The sequence below is a fragment of the Vanacampus margaritifer genome, chromosome 12, assembly GCF_051991255.1.
Source record: "Vanacampus margaritifer isolate UIUO_Vmar chromosome 12, RoL_Vmar_1.0, whole genome shotgun sequence".
In the NCBI taxonomy this organism is placed as follows: Eukaryota; Metazoa; Chordata; class Actinopteri; order Syngnathiformes; family Syngnathidae; genus Vanacampus; species Vanacampus margaritifer.
Genome location: NC_135443.1, coordinates 20,780,753 through 20,793,346, shown reverse-complemented (window position 1 = coordinate 20,793,346; position 12,594 = coordinate 20,780,753).

Sequence of the window (12,594 nt, the reverse complement as noted above, 5' to 3'; positions counted from 1 at the left end):
GTGTCCTACCAGGTGACGACTCCACACTCCAGTGTCCTCTTTCGTGGCGGGTGTAAAGGAACCATCCCAATATCATTCTTTCTTTCGGGAACACGCTTGTTACATGTGTCAGTGTTGGGAAACTGATTGTCATGTGCTTGTGAAGATTTAGTAGGATTCCATACAAAAAAAAACTGACGAGTTTGGCTTACTTGCCTTGAAACATTAAAATAAGAACAAAATGTAGTGTTTTTTTCCCTCACTTTTTAAAAGTCATTTGAAAATCTCACATTCACCACTTTAGACTAAGTTGAATAGCGCCAGCTTTGGTGTTTTCTATAACAGTTCACAGGAGTCAAAGAACAAGTCAATAAAATAATAAATAACGTGAGTGTTTGTGAGCTATTTGCTGTTGTAATCACATTTTGTTGCTTTAAACAGAGGAAGTCATCTGTCAGGGTTTGAGGACACGCAAACAAGCGTCCAACTGCAGTGCAAACGCCATTAAGGGGCTAATAAACACATCTTTTTAGATTCTTTTTTTGCATCCACCGAACAAAAATACTTTGTCGTTCATGTTTTAGATCACCCCCCCTCCCCACCAAAAAAAAAACGTTACAAGAAAAAAATGGAGATTAATGGTTTTCATTACAATGCGATGATTATATTCCCGTTTTGTGGCTTTTACATCTTGTTTGGGGCTCTAAGCAAAATGTAATATGCATTCCAGGCCACTAGTTGGCGATGTCACTTTATAAATTCTGTGCACCAACTGCTTTTTCATTACCATGTTGGTCAAAACTACTCTTTGACCACTTTCATTGACGATTGTTTTCAGCATTTGCTCGGAAACCATTTTTAATTTTTTGGACATTTTCAAATATTTTCCAAAAACAGCCTAAACCAACTTTGCTATTATTCATTTTCATTTAAAAAATAGTCATTGCACCCAAGTAAGAGACTCGTGAATCATGTTAAGCTACAAGTGGTGCAGTTTAGGATAACTGAACCCTCAGTTTACTGACAACCATTCTTCTGCCTTTTTGTGAAATGCGAACACTCCGAAATCATTTCATGTTGATACTGTATCGTGATTGTGGATGCGATAAATTTCTCATATGAATGATTTGTTGACACAAGTACAGTTTTGCTGCTTACCATTTATGCTGCTGTTCGCATATTAATCCTATACAGCTGACTTCAGGTTTACTTCTGCAGAAGTATATACATGTACAGTAGTATATACATGTATATAATAATATAGATTGTTTATTTGCAGTTTACTCTCTTATATACAGATATTTTTAATAATATAGATTGTTTATTTGCAGTTTACTCTCTTATATACAGATATTTTTAATTGCCCAATTTTATCATCGAATATTAGCTGTTTGTTTATCTGTTTATTTTTTGCCATTTTTTGCTGATTGTTTTTTCTTCTATACATAGGCTAATGCATTACAACATAAGGCTAACAAAGATAATGACATTCAATCATTCGCCTCCAAAAAAGTCTGCAAAAAATCGGCAGATTTTTTTTCTTCTGTTAATCAAATACAAAAGGACAAAATAACGCAAAAATAGTTAAATAATCAGCCAGAAATTCATGTCTTTATTGTTGTAAGAATAAAAGGGTTAAAAAAAAGAGTCAAATATTGGAATGTATTCTGCCAAATATCAGACTTGCCATCGACCTCAAGATATCCATATCGTTTTAGCCATGTATTGATATTTATTGTTTTCTCGTCACATCACTGCTAATTATTCTTGCCGTTTTTCATATTCTACGATCTGATTTCCTTTTCTTGTGAATATGCAAATATTTTTATTCTTACTCTGCTACTGCCTCGTGCTTCATATATGAAACCTGCAACATATTTTGTTCCATTCTTAATTTGTATAAGATTAACAAAAAACATTTTAAAAGTGAAATGCCACCCAAAACAAAGGCAAATTGATGAAAGTGTTCTGATGGCTGTGCTTGAATAATGATGCTTATAGCAAGCACAAATGCATTCAGCACAAGACTATTAATATACGCCTTCATTTTCATTTTTTAAAAACAATTCTTCAGCCCCTCTTTCCTTAAATGGCTTTTTTTAAGGGCAGTCATCAACTCCACACCTTTTGACTCAATAGCTGTGAACTTTGCAGCACCCCCCTCCCTCCCTTTTTACCCGGAGACAACAACACCAACAACAACAACGGGAGTTGAAAAGGGAGCATTCTTGTGGGAGAATGTAGCCTAGCTGCGGAGGTGCCGAGCGGGTCGCCGCAGGGTCACACACAAGCGTTGACCGCGGCTTCACCGGACCAACCATTAGTCCTATGCGAGCTGGACAGGACAGGGGGCCGGGGGCGACCACGCAGAGTTCAGGAGTCGCTATCGGCCATTGTTACCGGGTTGTGCATTGTATTGCATTGTGCAATACATGAAAGAAGCGTAATGTAACGCACTATGTTCACTTATTGATTTTTTTTGTTTTGTTTGTAAATGCTTTAAATTCAAGTTTACATATTTTAATTTTCTCACAATTCCTTCGTTGCATTATTATGATTATTATTAGGCCTAATGCAGGTCTCACGCCAGGCAACCAGTAGTTAGCACATGTGCAGTCCACTCTTAAAAAAAAAAAAAGCCATTCAGATGGTGGCTTTTCTTTCTCTTGGGGGTCGTTTCACTTTTTCATCTTAGACAGGATGACCGCTGGCTCACCTCTCCACCCCCGGGCCTGCAGCCGGGTCAAAGCCGGGCTGAGAACGGCTCTCTGAGCCGGTTTAGACATTAACTTGCACGACACCTCCTGCTGCGGCCCCGTCTCGGCCTGACCACTCGCCCCCAAATTCATATTGTGGGAAGCTCATCCGCTGTAAAAACAGTCACATTTAGGATGCTCGTAACGTAAAATAAAAATTAAATAATGATATAAAATAGTCCCTGTGCAAATTAGCTCAGATTAATACCCTGCAATAGCAGCAGTGCATGTTAGGACACAAAGCTGCAATAAAACAGCCCAAAACACTTCATGTGCTTAATGCACAAGTTTTATGGCGTCTAATCCCCATCACGACTGCGTGCAGGGACCTCGTGCACCCGCCTTGTTCTTTAGCTTCACTACAGTCATGCTCAGCAGCCAACACAAGCACATGTGAAAAAAACATGCAAGTAATCTGATGACTCGCAACGTGTCACACTTCCACAAAAACATCCACCGGACGAACACAACGCCATCTTTTGGGCTCATATAAATGGATCAATTACTTACAACAATTTTTTTGTAGTATTATTATTTAATTATTTTTGCAATAAGTTATAAATCTTTGCAAAATATTTCACTGTTACATTTTTAAGGTTTGTTTTATGTTTTTTGCAATCACATGATATCGAAATATTATTTTTTAAATTATTCAAATTAAATTACATGAAAAAAAGACACGTGCCGCAGCGATGTTTTTTTTAAAAAAAATTTATTTATTATTTTGAGTTATTTTTTATTTTTTGTACCTCTAAAATGCGCATCAGTGGCTATATAGTGAGATTTAGAATTTTAAACGAGAATGTATTAATAGACTAATGACAATAGCCTATTATGAAATCAAATCAGATTAAATAAGACCTTTAGTTTTTTCCAGCCTTTTTTGAGAATCTTTCTCATTTAAATGCCCATACGTGAATGCATGGCTATAGAAAAAAAAAAAAATTTCTTATTTTTAAATGCAGCTCTGAAATAATAATAATAACCACTGCAATATATATTAATTTACATTTACAGCAAAATTCTAATTATTATTTGGAGTATTTTAAAAAATTAAAATGTTAAAAAAAATACAGATTTATTTGTTTCGGGAACATTTGCAGAATTGTTTTAATAATCACCAAAAATGCATTATTTTTAATTCAACATCTTTCATTTTAACGATGCAATATTATAAATGAATAAGAGCATTTACAAGTGCACCAAATTAATAATTAAAGTTTTCTTACCGGCGATCATGCAGCCTGTCAGCTTTTCGTCCGTGACAGTGCGTATCCATCCACGCGTGTCCCCCTTTGCAACACAAGCCCGAATGACTTAATTGGATCCCAAATTTTGAGCACAGGTGGGTCTCTGGACCCTCTCGCTCATCCCATTAGGGTCAACGCAAGGTCCCCGGACCATCGATTGGACCCCCCTGCTCCTCCCCTTTCCATATCTCATAACATAACATAATGGCTGGCAAATATGAAAACTCGCAGCCTTCCCGGTCTCGCGTGCAGGAAGCTAAATACCGTCGTCCTCTCTTAAGCGTGGAGTCTGGGACCTTTTTTTTTTTTTAGGTGTGTGTGGCCGCAGATGCGATGTGGTCGCCTGTCGGCTGCCGTCTGAGTTATATTTTGGGGCATGTCACGCCGACGGCAATAAAACACACTTTATTGCTATCACGTGCTCCCCCCCACCCCCCGCTCTTTCTTTTTTTTTTTTTTACGTCTCCCACGCGGGTCTATAAATTGTCCTGGGAGGGGACGTTTCGAAAAATAACGGGGGAAAAAACTTTTGTATCTCTTTATTTGTTAATAATTGTGCATTTTAAAGTAAATTTAAAATTAATAACTAAGCTCTGTACGTCAGTAAACGTGCGCGTAAATGTTGGCCGTGTGTGTGTGTGCGCGCGCGCCCTCAGACGTCTACTGATCCCTGTCCAAACAAACCCAAACGACTCATTTTGCACTTTTCCGGATGCCCCTGGAATGCTGGAACATTTGTTTCCTGCTTTGATTTCCGTATAAGGAGAGCAACAAAGCCATAAAGTAGGCGTTGAGAAAACACACAAATGAGTGCGTGCGTGCGCGCGCTAGCGCGTGTGTGTGTGTCAACGCAAATGCTGAAATACCATCAAAGAACGGTCTTCGTCAAAACTTATAAATTTCACTATCTTATGTAGTTATAACTTGCGTCCTCATTCATGCACATCTGATTTAAATGCAATGCTTAAAATGTGTGTCTATTTTTTTAAACCACATTTCGTGATTTATAACATCTGAAATATGAAAGCAATAAGCTATTTTCCCACTGTTTGGAACGCACCTTGGTAAAGTTGTGTTCACGCTAGCTATAGGATAAATTGGCACGATGAAAATAGACTGTGTGTGTGTGCGTGTGTTTTTGTGTGTGTTTGTGTGGGTGGGTGAGTGGACGTGGGTGCGTGTGTGCGTGCGCGTGTGTGTGTTGCCAAACGAAACAACACAAGAATCACCTCAGACCAAAGTTACTTTGATTTTAGGCCTACTACAAATGTCTAATTTATTATACCTCCTTAATCCTGCACACAATATTTAAATATTATAGTTTGTCCAGTACCGAACCGCGCTTCTGATTTATGATATATGTCATGTTAAAGCTCAATTTTCCCATTGATATGAACGTACCATGCGTCTGTCTGTCAAGAATGCCCTCAAAACACTTGCCGCTAAATTTATGATTATCCTTTTTCGTCCGCCTCTAATTAAAATCCAATTTTGATGTTGAATGTTTCACCCGATTTCCTGATTTATGACGTCAGGTAATGTCAAAAGTTAACGCAATTTCCCTTGCGTACGACGCACCCTGGTGGAGGTGTGTTCAAGGTTGCTCGCATAATTGTGCTGTGTGTATTGCTTCCTTCTTTAAATTGCGCAAAATTATTTAAATAACGCATAATTTATCGTCATTAAAGATCTCATGAATGCGAAGCTAACATTCTAAATCGATATTGTGAAATTTAAAAAACAAACTTCCTGATTTAGGACATCTGTAATATTAAAGTTTACGAATTTAGACTCACCCTGCGTTCTGGTAGTACATTCAAGGTCGCAGGAGATTACATATACTCGCAGCAAAGTGATTTCATCCTGCGATATAATAAAATTAGATATGTGAAGGCCATTGTAGTAGTTCGCCATGGGACAATGTCATTATTTTCACTTATTAAAATCCAACAAGATCTGAATGTTGAGTTTAAATATTGTCATTTTGTGGTCTTTACTTGAATCTTGAATCCTCGTGTAGTATAACATGACATAAATGCTGCAAACATGACGCATAGTTGCGTATCATTAAAAATAATTCAAGTAGAATTTAAGACATTGACTATATTAAAAATGTCGTCCTGTCTGCAGTGCTCAGTGAGCACTATTTTATTCTTTGTCTTGTATCGCCCTCTAGTGGACAAAAGCAGCAGCAGCATACTGCTGTTGGAGAAAATGGGCGTTGCCTACATCTCTGCAGTGCTGCGATGATATACTTTTTTAAACATTCAACAATTTTTCTTACAAAATGATTTTATTTTTTAAATATCGAGGAGTAACATATTTATAATTAACTGGGAACATTGCAGTGTTAATGATCAATACAAAATCTCAAATTAATCCTTCACAAAGAGAATAAGCATTAATTTAACAAAATGTTTATTATTGTGGTTGTGCAATCATTTGTTTTGGTGCAGGACTACACTGTGTCACACATATGCACCAAAATGTTACAAAAAACAATATTACACAAAACGTTACTTAATACCAACATACCAAATCATATTAATATCCAACAATGCACAAAATGAATATTATATAATTATATATTGGCATCACTGCAGAGGCAACGCCCATTTTCAAAACTGCAGTGGTGCACCATTCCTTTGCATTCTTATTTTTTACATGAATAATCTCTATCCCCATCAAAATTGACCATGATTACTTTTTAATGCACTTTTGTGTGTGTCATTTTTGGACCATCTTGTGGCTCATAAATTACTTCCGAGGTGTTTCGAAATGTTTCTACGTGACCCACTTGAGCTGAAAGTCATGTTGCTTCTCATGTAAAAGTTGTGATCTTTTTCCCCCCGCACATGTGCATATGTAGGAGACACATAAGAAAGCAGTGAGACTTTGGATCTTACGTGACAAATTCGCAGCTGCTCTTCTTCTTCACCTTCTTCTCGGTTGACGTCATCGTTTTTGTCATTCTATACACACACATACACGCACAAAGAACAAAGCCACAATCAGCAGCACCACACAACTGTCCATCTTTCTGTCTCCATGGTGTAAATTTTCAAGGTTTGTGTGGCGTCACTGTCACCCTTTTGTCCCTTTTGTTGCACTCACACAAACATACCCTCTCACACTCACGCACAAGGATCCTCTGCCGCATTGCAGTAGGTTGTAAATACTGCCAGTGCCAGCTGAGCTCCAGTGAGCATCTCCAGTGAAATACTGTCTTTGTTTCTCCTCTATCAGCCCCCCCCCCCCACACACTACCCCCCCACCCCCCAACTATAGGAAGTGTACAATTGGAAAGGGGGGGGGGGGGCATAAAATACAGCTATTCTTTGTGTCCCTGTGGTTGTGTGTGAGACTCCCAAATGGCCCTCGTAAAACACAACAAAACACACATAGAGGAAATAAAGGGGGGTTGGGGTGATCCATTTGGCTATGAGTGAGAACAATTGCATGTAGTTTATAAATTAAATATAAATTCGCATTACAATTATTATTTTTACATTTGCTGTCATTATTGCCACCCCATGATTCTCCCTCGTGCTTTTCACCATGCACTGATGACGTCACCTTATGGGATGATGTCATCCCACTTCCACATTGCAATCATCGGCATGTGTCAGAAAATGTCAAGACAAAAGTCAGCACTGAAACTTCGTTGCAACTCTTTGCCCCTCCTCATCTTGACGTCACCATATTTTACAATTCATTCTTACATGTCCGTTTATGGTCGTCAAATATGCACACAAAGTAAATTAAAATAAATAAATGCACGTCCAAGTCGCTTCGAGCTCTGAGAAATGATTTAGTAAAGATTTAACGTTTATCATACAGAGCTTTCAAATAGTAACATGATATTTATCATGAAAATATTGCAAGAGTAGCCTACCTACTGATGTGATCATCCCGCATGTTGCACGTCAGCATCCTAAAACAAAAAACAGACGATTTCAGCTTGCAGCAATTTGCACGACGTATGACGTAATTGAGTGTCAAAATATAAGTTAAGAATCAAATGAAATGTGCAGAAATACACGGGGGAAAAAAACGCGGAAAGTAAGTGAGGGTGTGTGTGGGTGTGACAAGAGAGCAGTCTTTACAGTGCGTGCGACGAGGCGGCGGCGCGTCTACACACGCGGCGGCGGGAAGGAACTCAAGCAAGAGTGGGGGACGTGAGCGGTCACGTGAGCAGAAGTGGCCAATGGCGGCCGGCGCGCGATCGTAAAAAAATAAATAAATAAATAAAAGACAGCGGCGGCAAAAGGCGTGAGGGGAATTTTTGGGCTGTGATTTGTGGCAACTGCACTTGCGAGGAAGCGACGAGGATCCATCTTAGAAAGTCGGAGGGTGGGGGGTATGTCATTCGGAACGTCATAATGTGCCTTATTATTCGCTAAATATGTGGATTAGCATGAGTTTCTCTAATTTCAATGTTTCTCTATAAAACAGCAGTTTTGTTGTAGTAGTTTTTATTATTATTATTTAGGTGATCAAAAATAAGACAACCTTTAAAATAAATTCAAAGTATACTATTATTATTATTATTATTATTATTATTATTATTATTATTATTATTATTATTATTATTATTATTATTATTATTTACCACATGGATATTTGTTTGATTTCGCTATATACGTCGATTTAAAAAACATTTTTTTTAAATTGTATTTATTTTTAATGCGATTTCAATACGCCTATTTCTTGTATTCTTTGTTATGTTTTGCTTATGGATTTTTTAAATAGTAATTTTTTTAAAATGTATTCTTTAATCGTTGGTTAGCACATATTTATTTATGTTTTTACTGTTCTAGAAAAGTGATTCATGCAACCACTGAAAGACAACAAAAGGCAGCCTTAAAAAATTATGAGACAAACTTGACGACAGTAATGAATCATTATATGGTTTTATATGATTTTGTTACTAAAAACAGACAAAAAAATATATAAATTTATCCTAAACTATGATTAAAACTTAAAATATGTTGAGAAGCCCATGATCGTTTAGCGATCATTACAATATAGCGCATTTGCCATCTAATTAAAAGAAAACGACGTTTTTTAGCAACAAACTTAAATTTTATTTGTCATGTATTTATAAACACATCACTGTGACCTGTTAAGAAAAAGGTGCCAAACAATTAATGACAATGTTGCACTTCATTTGGCCTCACTTTGTGTGTGCGTGTAGTGTTTATTTTGTGCTATTTATTTCCTGTCTTCCACATAGCTTCTAGTATTTCTGAGTATGTATCTATTAGTATTCAGCGGTGGTGTTCATGCAGAGGTCCACTGCAAAGGGAAATACGCAGTGCAGTGTCAGGTGGTATTTTAATAAATAATAAGAACATGGAGAATAATGTGGTAAACACGTGTTGTGGCGTGATTTTATTATACCATAATTTGTGTTGTTGACTATATGTATATATATATATATATATATATATATATATATATATATATATACTTCAAAATCGATGTACCGACTTAATTCATGCAATATTTACAAACAACAACAACCACAACAACATCAACAACAATAATAACATTGTGGCTAGAATTGACAGTCGACGTGCAATTTATTTATTTAATGTTTTTTACTCTGCACCTTCGCTTTAGTTATTTAGCACGTTGCTATGGTTACTGCTTGCGTTTTTATGACATAGTACACTCATCTTGTGTCTGTGTGTGTGTGTGTGTGTGTGTGTGTGTGTGCGCGCGCGCCCACGTGTGTCTCTGTTTATTGCTTTTTTCTTCTTTGTACTACCCAAAACATAGTTATTTGAGCCTCAAGGAGTTCAATAAGTGCATGGCAAAAACAAATACAAAAAAAGCACCAAAAAACATGAAGTTTTTATATCGCTCTATAAACTATTATGCCTTGAATATTGATTCCGTCGTAGTTGCAAAGTGTGTGCTACTAAATATCAAATATTTTTTGATAACTTTTAAATGTAGCCTGAAACGAAATACATTAATTAAAATGTTATTTTGACATACAAACTTTCGCTTTCAATAGGCCACGTCGACATTTTCAGGAGGATTAGTCTCACTTTCACCTTACGTTTATGGGAAATTGGGCGTTATTTATATTATTTATTTCAAATAAAAGTATAAAATTCCCCGTTGCATGTTATTTAAATCTCTTCTCCAACTGGATTATATGTGTGAATGAAGAAAGGTTTATTATTAATTTATTTCGTTAACAGTTCATGCTGTATTGTTAAGTGCTCGGTGTTTGGTGGGCCTGCTTCCAGCCGCCGCAGAAATACAACACGCAGTAAGACGGCAGAGCATCAACAACCTAAAAACATTTCACATACAGGCCACCTCCCCACTCACAGACATATCTTTAAATAAACACAACAAATACATATGTGTGTGTGTTTACAGATTATTTTAACACTGACCTCCTGTTGCACACAAGGGTCAAGATTATCCTTATCATAATTGACGATATATAACATTGTAAAACTGTCAATATTTTTAAAATTGATTTTGTTTATCTTACAATAATAAATGCTTAATCAGTGCTTTAGAGCAAATAAGGAAAGCTTCTACTTGTAGCAGACCATCACCCACTGATGTTTGTAATTGCCGTGAGATGTCACAAGGTGGTGGCAAAGCACTTTTTTCTATTAGATAAAGCTATGACCTGGCTAAATCATTGGACCTAGACGATTGCAGCGGACATGACACATTTGCATGTCTAAACCAATAAAACCCCATAATTTGGATGATGTCAACACTTCTAGTTCATCATTGGATCCTAGCTAGCCAATCACAATGGAAAGTTGATTTGCATGATGCTCATGTTAAAAAATGTTACATATAAGCTTGGTAAATTTACAACACGTTACAGCCATACTGTTCTGGTGTCCACTATAACAATTGAAAACACAAGATAACCCCAAAATATTTTTTAATGTTGTTCTTATGTGGGAAAAAGAGTCTAAATCAGTAAAAAAAAAAAAAAGCCCAGCAGAAAAAAATGCGGGTCTGCAGGGCTTATGTTCCTCCAAGATGGCCCCAAAGCAATGTTAAAAACTATATATTTTTTTACAGTAGGCATTGCTGCGGTCAGGGTAGAAAATCAGTCAATAGGTGAGATTTTAAACAAAATAATATACCTCCCCCCCCCCAACACACACACACACACACACACAAAAAAAAAAATACAAATAACAAAAAATACATTAATTAATTAATTAATTAATAATTTTTTAAAGATCGCTATTGGGCAAATCACAAATAACTGTTGTTGATATTTGATGCTTACTGAGCTGCAGTCTTGTGAGATTTTCTTTCATCTGCAAAAACATTCAATTTAGGTCCCACTTAGCTGAAATAAGCATTCCAACATTAGATGATACGATGGCCGAATATTTTCTACATATTATGCAATCTCATTAAGATTTCAAACACTTGAAGTATAAACAAAAATAAATAAATAAAAATCAGTGTCAAGTTATGGAAAATTCCAATTATGACAAATTTATTTCTGTATTTTACAAATAATGAAACAACACTCGAAGGTTATGTTCAACATCACTATCCATCCTTCATCCATCCATCAACTAGCTATTATCGAGCTGTCTTACCCATGTAGCTAGTTATCAAATATGAGGTATCCATCTTAAACAGTGAATGGTATATTATTATTATTATTATTATTATTAGATATTGATTTACCAAAATAATAATGAATAAAAACAGCAAAATAAAACAAATGATAAACAACAAGTCTGGAAATAAGTTCAGGTTTATAACAGTAAAAAAAAAAAAAAAAAGAATAATGACGATATATGACGTGTTATTTTGCACTTTCATTTGTGACCTCACGCAACCTTGTATCGCTCATGAAAGACAATAACACCACCTAGCGAAAATAGTATGCAACTACAAAAGCCTAATTTCTACTGAGTGTTAAACGCAATTTAACATCTTATTTGTCTTTGTGGTTATGTGGGAACCTAACATGGGAATTCAATTTTTAAAAGTATCCCTTTTCCCCTTCACATTGAAAAAAGAAGACGAAATAACCGTAATATATTAGGGCGTATCGTTACATAATAACTCGTTTAGTGCGTGACTGATAGCACAAAGTAGAACCAGGGGCAACTTTTTATTATACCAGCAATAACTTGAACGTTACATACTTTCTATTTCATTTCTGCACCACTTTAACTGCTCCCGTGCTGCCTTGCTATTAATGCACACTCCGATTGTGTGCGTGTGTGTGTGTGTGTGTGTGTTCCCTTTTACGAGATCCTCTAAAATGTAATTCATCCTTCTGATTTAAGTAAAAGGTGAAAGAGACTACTTTTGCACCTTTGATTTTCATTTCAGGTTTTAAATGCACCCATTTTTAGCAGTTAAGAAAGGAGCACAATCTTACTTGCAGAGGCGACTGCATGTATCCCGTATTTTGAATCATCATCATCATCATCATCATCATTATTATTATTATTATTATTGTTGTTGTTTTTATTATTATTCCTTTAAAACAGTAACATTATGGCTGGTTTTCTGTCGCAACAAAAATAAATAAAGAAACATGTCATTTTAGCTATATATTGCTTTTGCTAACGTGGTTATTAAAG